Raw genomic sequence first — 13,501 nt, 5'->3', positions numbered from 1 at the left:
ATGCATTGTGGAATACATGAAATCAACTCAGCCTAAATAAAATATATTTTTTAAATAGTAAATGTCAAACTGAGTGATGAAATGGACAGTTCCACATGAAATTGTGTCACCTCTCGAAACCTTGACATGCCAGATGGGGAGCAGCTCCCCCTCTTTCTGCAGCCTTCAGAGACTATCTGGTGCAATGAGCATCCTGTTTAAATCCTGCTCAGCTACTTACTGGTTGTTTGATATTGGACTGGTTATCTTATCGTCTAGATACTCAGATTTCTCATTGTCTATCTGTAAGTTGGGGGAAATGACCTACTTACAGTGTTATAGGAGTCATAAGAATTAACCAGCATGATGGAAGTTGAAAGCCATGTCTGGCATGTATGAATATCTTAATAAACACCAGATACTGGACAAGCCAAGAACCAGTCAGAAAGAATAACAAAACCACTCTGGATGTCTCAATCAAAAGAAAGGCACCATAGGTGCTATACAAAATAAAGTGTTGAACACAGAAGAAAAGAGAGGTAATTCAGAGATGAGCAACAACAGGAAGTGTCGCTACATCTAATTTGGAGGAACCAAAGGAAGAGACAAGATGGCCTGGCAAAAGGTGGAATTTCCGTCTGTTGAGTGGAACTGGAACTGTGGTGGGGACTCAGCAGTTGCTAGAGAAGCTGCCCAAAGCTAAAGCAGGGAAAATTTGGTTTTCCCCTCTGCTGCCCACCAGTCTTTTGCTGGTAACCATAAGCTAAACTGCTTTCCTTCCCAAAATGCAAGGTACACTGGATAATGTAGTTCCTGCAGTATCATTAGAGTTATAGACGGGGAGCAGAATGAGTTTCTCATCCCATCAGCAAATGCCCTTGTCCTTATATACAGATAGTTCTTTAACAGAATTTCACATGTACTTAAGTTCACATCAGGCAATAGTCTACAAAGTTGCCTTTTTTAGCTTCCTCCAAATATTGGGAATAAACCTGCCCAAGGCTCAGAGGATCTTCCATTTTTACCCAAGCCCATGCCTCTTCTTCCTGGGACATTCTGCCTCCCAGAAGGGTGTTCTTCCCCAGTTTCTAACTTCCTTGTGTGCCTCATGCAGCATGCAGAGCACAGACCTTCCCAGGCACACCCAGACTCTGTGCTTCCATATCTGAAATTACATGCTAATATCCTACCAGAGCCCTGCTTTTGTGAAAGCGCCTGATAAACTGTGAAGCCCTTTACACAAACAACTTGCCATGACTTTCTAATTCCTAATCTCATGCTCTTTTTGCTACCACATACCGGTTCACTTCCAGGGACAACTGAATCATTCTGGCAGGTACATGAACATATGTACCAAGAAACGGGCCACCCAACATAATATAGCTTCTTCTTTCAGATGTAGTCCCAAAGCCTATCAGTCTTTGGGTGTTCTGATCTAGAAGATGAGCTTGATCACCTAGGAGAGTTCTCGGTTAAGCCTGAAAAAGAATGGCAATTGGTATGTCTAAAAACACTTTTATTATTTCATAGAAATGTTTGAAAATGCAAGGCACTATGTCAACAGAAAATCCAGCAAATGCTAAAAGAGAATCATAGATTATCTACTCAATGATGGGCTTAGGCCAAAGCACTACAAAGACTTCATTTTCCCCTCTCTGCATTCTGCGAGATAAATATGATTGCACCCAACTTACTAATGGGGAAACTGAGCTCAGAGACCCAAAGGCCCATTCATGAGGTCATGCACCCAATCAGTGAGCGAACTGAAAGTTGGGCTAATAGTGCCCTGCTGAGTTGCTTTCCATTATGCCACACCCCGCAGTAGAATCTACACACTTCTCATCTCACTTTGATCACTCATGACACAAACTGTGACCCTGGCAGCTCAACCCTATACTATGTGACCTACATTCAGAAGGATCCCCAAACAGGCTTTTCCTGTGTTCAGAGAACACTTAGTCTCACAATCTCCCCACTGGATTTCTGCTGAAAGGTGCAAAGCTCAGCAACTGTCCCAGGGGTCACATTCTGAAACCCTGCATCACAGTAGGAAGGCTAACAGGAATATTAAGGCAGGGATGTTCATGAAAGACAGAGGGCGCAACTGACGGCCTCCATCTGGCTCCCCATCCGTCTAAGGCCCATGTGCCCAGCTCCTTCTCTTCCCGCTCTTCCTCACAAGGGTCAGAGTACCATCATGGCTAGGCATGCTCCTCCCAGCTCACTCACTCAGCTCCCTCACAAACTTTTTCTCCTAATTAATCTTCCAGAGGACCCAGACTCAGCACACCGTGTTCTCTGGAGCTCTTACTCTCTCCTTTTCTTACACCTTTGATCGCAAGTTCCAGAGCCCCAGCATTTGACTTCAGCATCTATGCACATAGCCAATTAACAATTCCATTCAGTTTCCTAACCTGGGTGGTCCTAAACTGTTTTCCCCTTGTCAGTACCTCCCACTTCAATCCCATCTTGTTGCCAGGCAGCTTCTCATGAAGGAAAAAAGGAGAAAGGTTATAAGCCTAAGACCTGTAAGGTTTGCATATTACCAGCTTTATGCCATGTCTCTTCCAGAAATCTTCATTTTAAAGAGACCCAATCACTTTATTCACAGAAGTAAATAAATCTAAAGATATTTCTGAATACACAGGTCAGGGAGCTCAAGAGGAACTCAGTTCAACTCTAAAAGAGGCACTGTGCAGAGGAAGTGAAGCAGTGTCATGTCTGATTGGGAGATCTTTCCCTGCCAGAGCCATCACTAAGCTCAACAACATTTGAAGGCAGCCCCGAACGAACACTGCTCCCATCATGCCATTCACCTTAAGGGAGCGCTCCAGAAAGGCTGTGCTCCCTACAGGTGACAAAGAAAACCGTTCAGCTTGTGTGGCTCAGTAGAGGAGGCCACTCGAACCCCAGCAGATGCAGGGATCTATGGGTCGTTCCTTGCCCTTGTCTCTCACCATCTTCTCTCCAGTGAAAACCTGCATTTGCAAACAGGCCAAGAACTCTACAGTGCTATGTTGTATCCCAGAGGTGACTTCTAAACAATGACCAGGCCGTTTACTAAACCCCTGGGTCACAAAATTTCATCTATGTGGACTTGCCCCCCCACACACAAACACACAAATAAAATACAAGCAGTAGCACATGAAAGACACTCCTGAAAGCTAAAGACAAAGGATAACCTAATACCTTAAAGATACATTAAAAAAAAAATCTCAACAACTTCCTGTTGCTGGCTGGAAGCTGCCATGGGTATACCAATATTAAAAGACAGTAAAAACCTCAGAGCACTCAACAAAGTGAGTAATTAGTCAGTCATTCAAATGGATGCATTCAGTGTAGTCTCTAAGTCAAGCATATTGCAGGTATTCTTTTCATGCAAAAAAAAAAAAAGAAAGAAATCTCACATATGTATACACAAATACACACAAAAAAAAACGACAAGAAAATTAACCGTGTAATGCAAAGTTAATGCATCATTACTTTTCTGCATTGTAAACACAACAGTCTAGAAATTTGCAGTTGTTATCAGCCAAAGGCTTTGGCTCCTTGCCAGATAGCACAGTCTGGTGGATAGCACCCCCAAGTTATTAATCCTCAGAACTGCTCCCACTTAGGTCTTCCACTACATGTGACACCAGCAAAGTCATACCTCCGTTTTCCGGCTATAAAAACAAAATAATTCATTCACATCATTTTAAGTTCCCCACTACCTTCACAGAAAAGTCATGAATATTCATGAAATGTAATTCATAATTCCTCCTAACACTCCAAACAAATACCATGCTAACCAAAGACATTTCAAAGCCATAGGTATGTTATGGCTGTTGTTATGGTATGTTGTTGCTGAACAGCCTTGACTGAATGGACATGCCAACCAGAAAAGGAGAAACAGAGCCAAAAATAGACAGTCTAGTGACCATGAACTCCCTGCAAGGGACCTCAGAGCTATTGCGGCCAAGTGTCTCCAACAGCTCTTAGTAGCCATTCTCAAAGGTGGAAAGGTGGGGCAGGCATTTAACCCAGTTCCTAAGACACTCCTTAAGATTCCTAGGTCCACATCACAATACTTGCCTTCAGTTCCTGCCTCTAGTTTCTGGCTGAGTGGCTCCTGGAAGACAACTGGTGATAATTCACATAACTGACTTCAGGCCACCCACTCATGTGGAGTTGCTAGACGGAAATTGTGGCTTCTGGCTTTGGCGGGGCTAGCATCAGCTATTGTAGACACTTGTGGGAAATAAAACAGGGGGTAGGAGCTCCCTGTCCACCTCTCCTACTTGTTTGACAGTGTTCAGGCTGTGCTTTCCCTTCTTCCTCACAGCCCTGAAGGGAGCATCTCCTCTACCAAAGAAAGCGTCCCTGGTGATCACAGGTGCGTTATATGCAACAGGTGTTTCTTCTGAGCATGGAATCAATTCCTCCTGGGAATTTCCCTGATCCTGTCATCCCTTCTCTGGTTCTCCCATTAAATCTAAGTCTCGTGAGAGTGGATAGCTTACATTTACACATTACAGTACCTGGGCTATTCTAGCCCTGGCTTCTGATTTCATCTTCCTGTTAATCCAGAACCTGGGAGACAACAGTGACATCTCAATAATTGTGTCTCTGATACCCGCATAGGACATACAGACTGAGTTTCTGATTTCTGAATTTGGTCCCAGCCCAGCTACAGCCACCTTGGGCTTGTCTCTCTCTCTCTCCGGCCCCCGACCCTCTTCAAAAACAAAACAAAGCATAAACTGCTTGCCTCATGAGAGATTATCAGGACTATTTGAGCTTTCAAAAAGTGTCTGACTTCTTGTTTAATACAGTGGTACGTGGTTCTCTTCTTTCTAGATAATGAATTCCTTGAAGTTACAATGTTATATTATCTTTAATAAGGATCTAGTACAACACAGTTTCTAACATATATTAAAGTGCTCAAAAACTTTTTAGTAAATGAATGACATTAAAAAGAAGGACCAAAATATAGACATGCTCTGAAATAACTAATAATTAACTGATGAGGCTAGATAATACTAGAAACCAAACATTTAGGGCTAAGAAGACTTTATAAAGGTGTGAGCAAATATTATAAGAATTTGGATGAATAAACTATCTCAGAAATTAAGAGGAAAGAGAAGCCATTCAACAAGGTCTTATTTAGGAGAATGACATCTGAGACAAGCCCTCCGCAATCTTCACCGTAACCCGCAAAGGCCGCTCTGCCGTGTCTCCTCCACACCCTTCATTCCCTCCACATCTACCACACCCGTGTCTTGCTATCCTTCCACACTCACCAGCGATTCTGTGCCATGGGGCATTTGCACATACTATTCCCTTGGTCTGGAATGCGCTTTGCCTCATATCCACTTGGTGAACTCTGTCACCATTGTTACCTTTTGTTTAAGCTGCTCCGCTAAACTTACCCTAATAACACTAAATCACAACCCATCAATTCCCACTCAATACTTCAAAATGCTCTCACCTTGCTGTTTTTTGTTTGTTAATCATAGCTCTTGTCTCACATATGCTAAAGCAACTTTTCAAACTAATGAGTTTAATTCTCATCCAGACTTTATTTCAAACTCAATACAAGAGATGAAACTCCTGGGAAAGTCAATTCCAAGATTTCTCTCTTGTTAGACATATTCTAGAAAGAGGGAACATGGTTAGATAGCATTGTTAGACTAAGTACAATAAAGAAATGTCTGGTTAAAAGTTATTAGCCCTGTCATAAAACAGATGATTAGCTGGGCAGATAAATCTAACATTCCAAAAGGAAATCTTAATCACATCCAAGTCCAATAATATAACCAGAATATTTGACAAAAATTTGACCAAAAACAGCACTGGTCATTTGTTCCTCTTCTCCTAACCACAAAATTCCAGTGTTAATCATAAATTAATAATAATAATGGCCAGAAGACAAATACAGTGAAATTTTTCTTTAAATGATTTTCATATTTACAGTGTCCCAATAACATTTTTAAGCAATGAACAGAGAAAAACTAAAGCAAGCACTGTAGTACAAAAAGTGAATCAAAGCAATGGATTAGTAATTTTTATCATAATCATGCCTTTTCTCAATAAAAAGAGGAAAAATTTCAAACTACATATTACTTGCCTCAGAAATTAACATTAATTTAACATTAATTATTTAATTAGCAAATAATTATTAAAATATTTTAGATAAACTTTCTGTCTTAAAAGATATCATTCAAATTTAACAAGACTTGTCATGTACAAATCAAAATTTTCATTTGCCAAACAAAAATATGACACTTTGTTTCTTGCTATAAATTTCAAACACAAATAGAATAAGATCAACAGACCAATGGAATAAGTACATTGGTGTAGCCAAAATTCAATTTCTTTGTCTTTACAATCATCCTGCTATTGTTGTTTATGTCAAGTCTACTATTTAAACATGAGCAGAGAGATAGACATTTAGCTTAGCAGTTAAGGTACTGACAATCGCATCAAAATACCTGGGTTTGATTCCTGGTTCTGGCTTGTAATTCCTGCTTCCCAACAACGCAGACCTTAGGAAGCAAATTTGGCAGCTCAAATGATTGTATTCCTGTCGACTACAGGATCACTGCATATTCATTTCCTGGCTCCCAGATTCAAATCCATCCAAATTTAGCCATGTGGCCATTTCAGAAATGAACTAACAGAACCCATCCCACTCCACCACCCTCTATCTCTTCCCTTCTCAGAAAAAAGGTGTGTGCGTGTGTGTAAGCACTTAGGAGAGTCGTAAAAATTCATGGTCACTACACTCAAAAGATAGGTTTTACTTTTAAATCCACACATCCAAGGGATCTTCAAAAGCTCATGGGAAATGTGTGTCATGAAAACAACCATGCATATATTTCAAAACTTTTTTTCATGAAAATAAACATATCTTAATTTTATTCCTTCACATGGTTTTTGCTATCCTCTCATACGCTAAGCCAGGAATAAGAGACATTCTGCTTCTGACGCAGATGATTCTGAATTTATGTGAGTAGAACATGTGGACAGGGAGGAGGGGAGTTGAGTGAGTTTTCATGGAGAATACAATATTATAGACTATAGAATGTGCCAATTTAAGGTTTATGTGAGTATTAAAGCTCAGCAATAACCTTAATAATTGAAACTTAGAGCAACAAAAGATCTTCCCAGGAAAGACCATTTTATCAGTCCAGTTGTTTACAAACACTCTTTCATGGTGCTAGTGACCAGCTAACTAGCACATAGCTGGTTTCTCTGTTGTTTTGCACCTGTCTGCATGCAGCGCAGCCCTTGCCTCTTTCCATAGTGGATCCTTCCATTGTCCTGCCCTGGTCGGGCCTGAGGGTGCTCTTGAAGGATTTCTTTTTCAGAAATCTCAAAATTTTGGTATGGAAGCAATTTCCTTTTCATCTAGTATATAACTTAATCATTTTGTTTATTTTTTTTATCTTCTCAGTAAGAATGGGGGTATGTATCTAGTTTACTCACTCACTGGTGCATTCCAAACACAACAGCAGGAGACAGTAAATGTTCAACGTCCATCAGGATAAATTAAAATATCTCCACCCATTCTCAGCCACTGCTCCTCTTCAGAGGATTCACATCCCTATCAAAGCCACCCCATCTGGATCCAAAGAGCTTTGCCAAGGATCCAGCAAAATGCCCTGCAGTTTCTGAAATGCCAGAACTCCTGCCCCTACCATACAAGTGCCATGTTCCTTTTGCAAAGTCACAGGGCTGTTCCAACTAATCCATCAAGTTTGTCCTGAAGACATTAATTCAGTGCAACAGTAGTAGTTTTATGGAGAAAAGAGAAAGTAGAGAAAGACAAACTGTGATCAAATTATTTCAAGAAATTTTGGGGGGCCAGGCGGCATGGCCTAGCGGCTAAAGTCCTCGCTTGAACGCACCGGGATCCCATATGGGCGCCGGTTCTAATCCCGGCAGCTCCACTCCCTGCTTGTGGCCTGGGAAAGCAGTCGAGGACAGCCCAAAGCTTTGGGACCCTGCACCCATGTGGGAGACCCAGAAGAGGTTCCTGGTTCCCGGCATCGGATCGGCGCGTACCGGCCCGTTGCGGCTCACTTGGGGAGTGAAACATCGGACAGAAGATCTTCCTCTCTGTCTCTCCTCCTCTCTGTATATCCAGCTTTCCAATAATAATAAAATCTTTAAAAAAAAAAAAAAGAAATTTTTGTTTGACAAAATTAGGGCAGGGTAATTTTTCAGAGCAACAATTTTCGGGGTCTGTGTTACATAGTCATTGTGATTTTCCAATATTGTATAATATGCAAATTTACAAAACTTACTTGATCATAATTATAAATATTTCTGGGAAATTGTATACCATGGTGCAGTGGTCTCCCGGCCCCCTAATACTGCAAAACAGTATTCTGAGCGTGAATCTACAAAAGTACCTGATTCAGAGGATGGGTGCTTGGCCTAGTGGGTTAAGGTGCCTGTGTGTTCTGCATTACAGTATCTGGGATCCATTCCAGCTCCTGCTCCTGATTCTAACTTCCTGTCAATCTAGAGCCTGGAAAGCAATAGCAATGACTCAAGAAGCTGGGTCCTTGCCACTCATATGAAAGACCCAAATGAGTTTCTGATACCTGATCTCAACCCCCGGCTGAGTATTTGAGTATTTTTATGGGTATTTGGGGACTGAAATAGTAGATAGGAGCACACACTTTTTCTTTCTCTCTGTCTCTATCAGAAAGAGCAAAAAGTTAAAAAAAAAAAAAAAAGCCTGCCTCATGAGAAGTTATAAGGACTAGAAGCAAAGGAGCAGTGCCTGACCCATGATCAACACCAACACTCAGTAAACAGCATCTACAGTTCACAAAACTTTGCACATTGTTACCTTAATCTAGAAGCTCAGATTAAGTAGTGTTTTCATCATGTTGTTTTATAAATGGACAAACCAAGACATGAAGGAAAAATTATTCAAAGAAAACCTAAATCTATTGTCAGTAAGCTAGCCATAAAAAATATTAAGGTAAGGCAATGGAAACTGTAAGTTAGTAACTTTCCAGCAAGTTAGCATAATTTCCTATAACCATGGCTATTCCTACTACTGCAGAAACCAAACACCAAAACACACAAGCTCTGTCCTCTCCAAAGAGATAGTTTTGCTCTAAATCTTCAGGATGAAGATTTAAATAGTTTAACCAATAGGTCATTTTAACAATGTATTTGTTTTAAATGGAAATATTTTAAAATAGAACATAAATCCTTGTGAAATATAAGGGGAAAGCTGCACAATTAAGGAAATATTTTCTTCTTGCAGAGTCCTGGAGCAATCTTTCTTCCTCTTCTGGCACGCAAGGCACTGCCCAGAATGAAGTCCTGTGTGTAAATGAAGCCCAGAGACAAGAACTTTGGCTATCAAACATGATTCACGATTCAAATATATTTTAATATCTTATTCTTTCCACACTCGAAGAAGCCATTCTGATAATGTAATTGTTTTGTAAAAGAGTAAAACTCTGCAGATAATATAAAGATTTTATAGCTATGGCACAGTTTTAATAAGCAAGAGACTTGCTAGCATAAACTAGGCTGAACCCAAACCACTGTACAGTTTAATTCAACACAATATTCCTCTGTTTAAAGTGCATGTAATTGCCAATTTATTCAGTCACCAAGACCAAAGCTTTGCTAAATAGAGTTCTGCAAACAAGCATGGTATGGAAAGCTTTATCCCCAAGTGCCATAAACCAGGAATAAATGAAACTAATCATTAATCAATCATGTATCTAATTCATTCCAAGGGCTTCTTTCAACTGTACAATTACTCAATGAATAAAATCGAATACACCTATGTTAGCATTTCTCTAGATCTTATCACCATAAAGTTTTTTTAAAATCCTTAGAAACTCGAGAGAATGTGTAAAATGAAATTGACATTGTCATTAACAATGTTAGATTGCTATTCTCTCCCTTATAGACAGTTATTCTTAAATGGCACTGATCTTTCTGAAACTCTCCCCAAGTGCTTCCTTCTGCTTATAGAAGTCTTTGTTCAAAGGATGAGCAATGCAGAACATTGGAAAACCTGGGAAAGGCATGACTCAGAGACGGCAGACAAAAAGCAGGTGAGCTCCTTCCACAGTGTTTTATTTTACTAAACAGGGAACTCAAACAACTGTCAATAGTGGGTGAGTCCTTGTGCTTTGCTATGATTCTTAAATTTCTCATAATTAATTGAATATAGTAAGAAATTAAAATGTTTTTTTTCTCTCAAGCAAATAAAGATAAATTTTCCTCTTTCTATGTAGCACATTTTTGACAATGTTCACAAAAAGGGGGCTGCTATTGCTGCACAGGTTCCCCTCTCTGAGCACATACATGTCCACCTTCATAACCACCCAGGGCCAGCGTAAACAGGAGCCTGCACTGCAGCCTTGCCATGTCCCTTGGTAGCCTCTCCTGGTGCCTGCTCTGTTCTCTGCACCCCATCCCAGCTACCCCCTCCCTGAAAGAGGATGGCCTTTTGAAAAACTCACACTTCTGGATATGCACTTTTTGAGATCATCCAGTGGTCTTTGCAGGCCCTTGATATTCAACTGTGCCAGAAGATCTTTCCAATTGATGGATGAAATTCCTGTGCAAAAACAAGAAAATATGTGGTTACAAAAATTCTAACCTTACTCACTCCTTCCCTCCATTCATTCAAGAATACTAATTTTTAAAGCTTACTGTATAGCAGGAACTGCCCTAGATGCTAAGGTTACAGTAAAAAAAATAAAGATTCATCCTTGCAGCTTGCACTTATGTAAGGGAGCAAATGAAATAAGAAACTACCTAGAGGAGGGGGCAGCACTGTGGCACATCAGAAACCACCTATTGTATGTAACACCATCATCTCATATCAGATATGTGAGATGTTCAGTCCCCACTGTTCAAGTCCCCCACTGCCCCACTAATACTACCCATGAAGGAGGCAGGTGATGGTTCTAGTGCTTGGGCCCTGCTACCCATTGGGAGACCCAGATGGTTTCCCACTTCTTACCCAATCCTGGCTGCTGTGGGCAATTAGGAAGTATAACAATAGATGGAAAATTCTCTCTCTCTCTCTCTGTCTCTCTCTCTCTCTCTCTCTCTCTCTCTCTCACACACACACACACACACACACACAGACACACACATTCTCTATCCTCCCCAATTCCCTTTTCTTCTAACTCTCCCCCTCCCTCCCTTACTCTGTCACTCTGCCTTTTGGACACATAAATAAACCTTTCAAAGAAAAATTATTCCTGAATTAGAAGGTGATGAACATTGTAGAAACTAACGACAGAGCATGTGAGGGATGGACTTGGTCAGAAAAGGCTTCACTGCAACGGCATCTGAGAATGCTGGAGGAAGAAAGGATGTGAGCCATGCGCATATGTAGAGCTAAGCATTCCAAGCTCAGGGAACTCAAAAAGGCCCTAAGGTGGGAACATGTCTGAACTTCTCGGCAGCATCTGGGAGAACCATGTGGCTGCAGTGTGTTAGTGAGCAGCATAGAGCAGGAATCAAGGTTAGCTCTGTGATGTGAAGGATGTGGAGAAATGGCTGGAGAAATTCCAGCATTTGTTAGAATCGCTGTGACAATCACCAGGCCGGCAGCATCGGCCTCATCTGCAAACATTCCATCGTCGCTGAACCAGCATCTCTGGTGATGCTTCAACTCTCCAGACAATTCTTTTTGAACTTTGAAGAACAATCCTGACAGTGAAAAAGAAACAAGCATCAATTTCACTTCAAAAATCTTTAGCTGAAGGCTACACGGTGTCCTTCTATGAACTAATTACACCACCGTCCAGGCCTTGGCTTTCTCATCTATAAAATGGACAAATTTGTGCCTGCTTGTCCAACCAACAGAATGGCTTTGAAAAATGCCAACATTGGATTAGATGATGAATATTACAGAAAGGTGGTGATTGTCAGTTTCTTGACAAACATGAAATTTTATTATTATGAGCAGAGGCCCCCAAGCCCATCCATCCTCAGGGGTTTGCACATTTTTGTGGGACCACAAATGTGATTGGGTTAGCTAAGAAGTGCACATGAAAAGCTTACTGTGAATCTGCTTTGGCTTGCTAACTTTGGCATAGAGCCTTGGCCTTGGAGACTGCAGCTGGTGTCATGTCGCTGCAATATATATGGTACCTGTCCTCGATTTGGCAGGCAAGACCCTCTTTGCCAAGCATTTCAGACTAGGATAATGGGACAACAGAGACGCTTGCGATGCTTAGCCCAAAACACTCCCATCACTCTTCCTATTCCGAAAAATCTGTTATGTTTATGCAAGCAAGACTAGTTTTCTATAACTTGGTTTATGCAAGTAAGGGTATTAGATTTGGAGTCAAAAAAGAAGGATTCAAGTGCACAGATTCATTGCTTACAAGCTGGACATCCCAAAGAGCTCATATTGTCTTCCTTGCCTGTCTACCTCCCAAGTGGGTGCTTGTTCAATAAGATGATGTACATGACAATTCTTTGAAAAGCACAGAATAAAATAGATTATCATTTTATAATCCAGATCCTCAGTTAGTCAGTAAATAACCAACAGATATTTACCTATCAAACAAACCTGGCTCTGAGACAGGCTCCAGGACACAGCAGTAAATGAACAGAAGAAAATTACAGCCCATCTGGCACTGACCTAGAAGAAACAAGAAAACAGTAACAGCACAAACATAGTCTATGTAGTGGTGATAAGTTCTTTGGGAAAGAATAAAGAATACAAGAGGAACATAGGGTATTGTAAAGTTGCAGGTGTTATATGGTCAGAAAAGGTAGCCAGGAAAGGCCTCACAGAGGTCTGATGGGGTAAAGCAGGCACCTCAGTGTCCCACTCCAGACCAGAGTGTGGAAGGTTTGGTCTTTAAACAGCTTTTACCCAGAACTCATGCAGATTTTTTCCTTGTTTCTGTTATGTTGTATTCACTTTAGGAGTAATTAGCTTAATTCTGTCGATGCCACAGGTAAGTCAGTCAAAAGTACAAATTCAAGCCAGTTGAACTTTTAAGGATTTGTTTCCAGTTAATGAATGAAGTCCCCATCTCACAATGCCACCATCTAGCAACTTTCCTCTGGTATAAGAATCACAGCAACATATTCTGCAGATGAAAGACAAATTCCATGTACTTGTTGTTGGGAATATGATTGTTTGCACTGTATCATTATCTTATATTTGATGAGTGTCTACTGTAGACTTAGCATTCTATAGATGCTGTGAGAAGATGAACATTTACTACTTCATAAAAAAGAAAAGGCTATAGCAATTTCATATTGTACAAGAGGGACAAGATTCATACAAAGCTATATGGATACCCAATCAGATTTTTCACTTTTGCAAAGCTAAACTCCAGAGCCTGGTATGACATGAGAACATTAAAGGCACTATGTAATTATGCTTCCCTTTTCCAATGGCAGATGTGAAGAACACTCTGAAAGCCACCTGGAAACATGAGGATCTGAGAAGAGGTAGAACACACATGGTGAATGGGACCCAAGAGAGGAAGGGATGCCAGAATCAGAGGAGTAGAAC

The 13,501-nt window shown here is 40.8% G+C and overlaps 1 long non-coding RNA gene across 1 annotated transcript in view; it reads right to left on the bottom strand.

The window, feature by feature from the left end:
* Nucleotides 1-10,569, bottom strand: part of LOC131478832 (uncharacterized) — a 245,094-nt gene extending 234,525 nt beyond the window's left edge. Inside the window, exon 1 of the long non-coding RNA XR_009244626.1 lies at nucleotides 10,470-10,569. This is a non-coding gene — a long non-coding RNA (uncharacterized LOC131478832). The remainder of the gene's footprint in view (nucleotides 1-10,469) is intronic.
* Nucleotides 10,570-13,501: the final 2,932 nt, after the last annotated feature.

Source organism: Ochotona princeps, chromosome 2 (assembly GCF_030435755.1).
Source record: "Ochotona princeps isolate mOchPri1 chromosome 2, mOchPri1.hap1, whole genome shotgun sequence".
Taxonomy (NCBI): domain Eukaryota; kingdom Metazoa; phylum Chordata; class Mammalia; order Lagomorpha; family Ochotonidae; genus Ochotona; species Ochotona princeps.
This window is presented reverse-complemented; position numbering and strand designations above follow the sequence as displayed.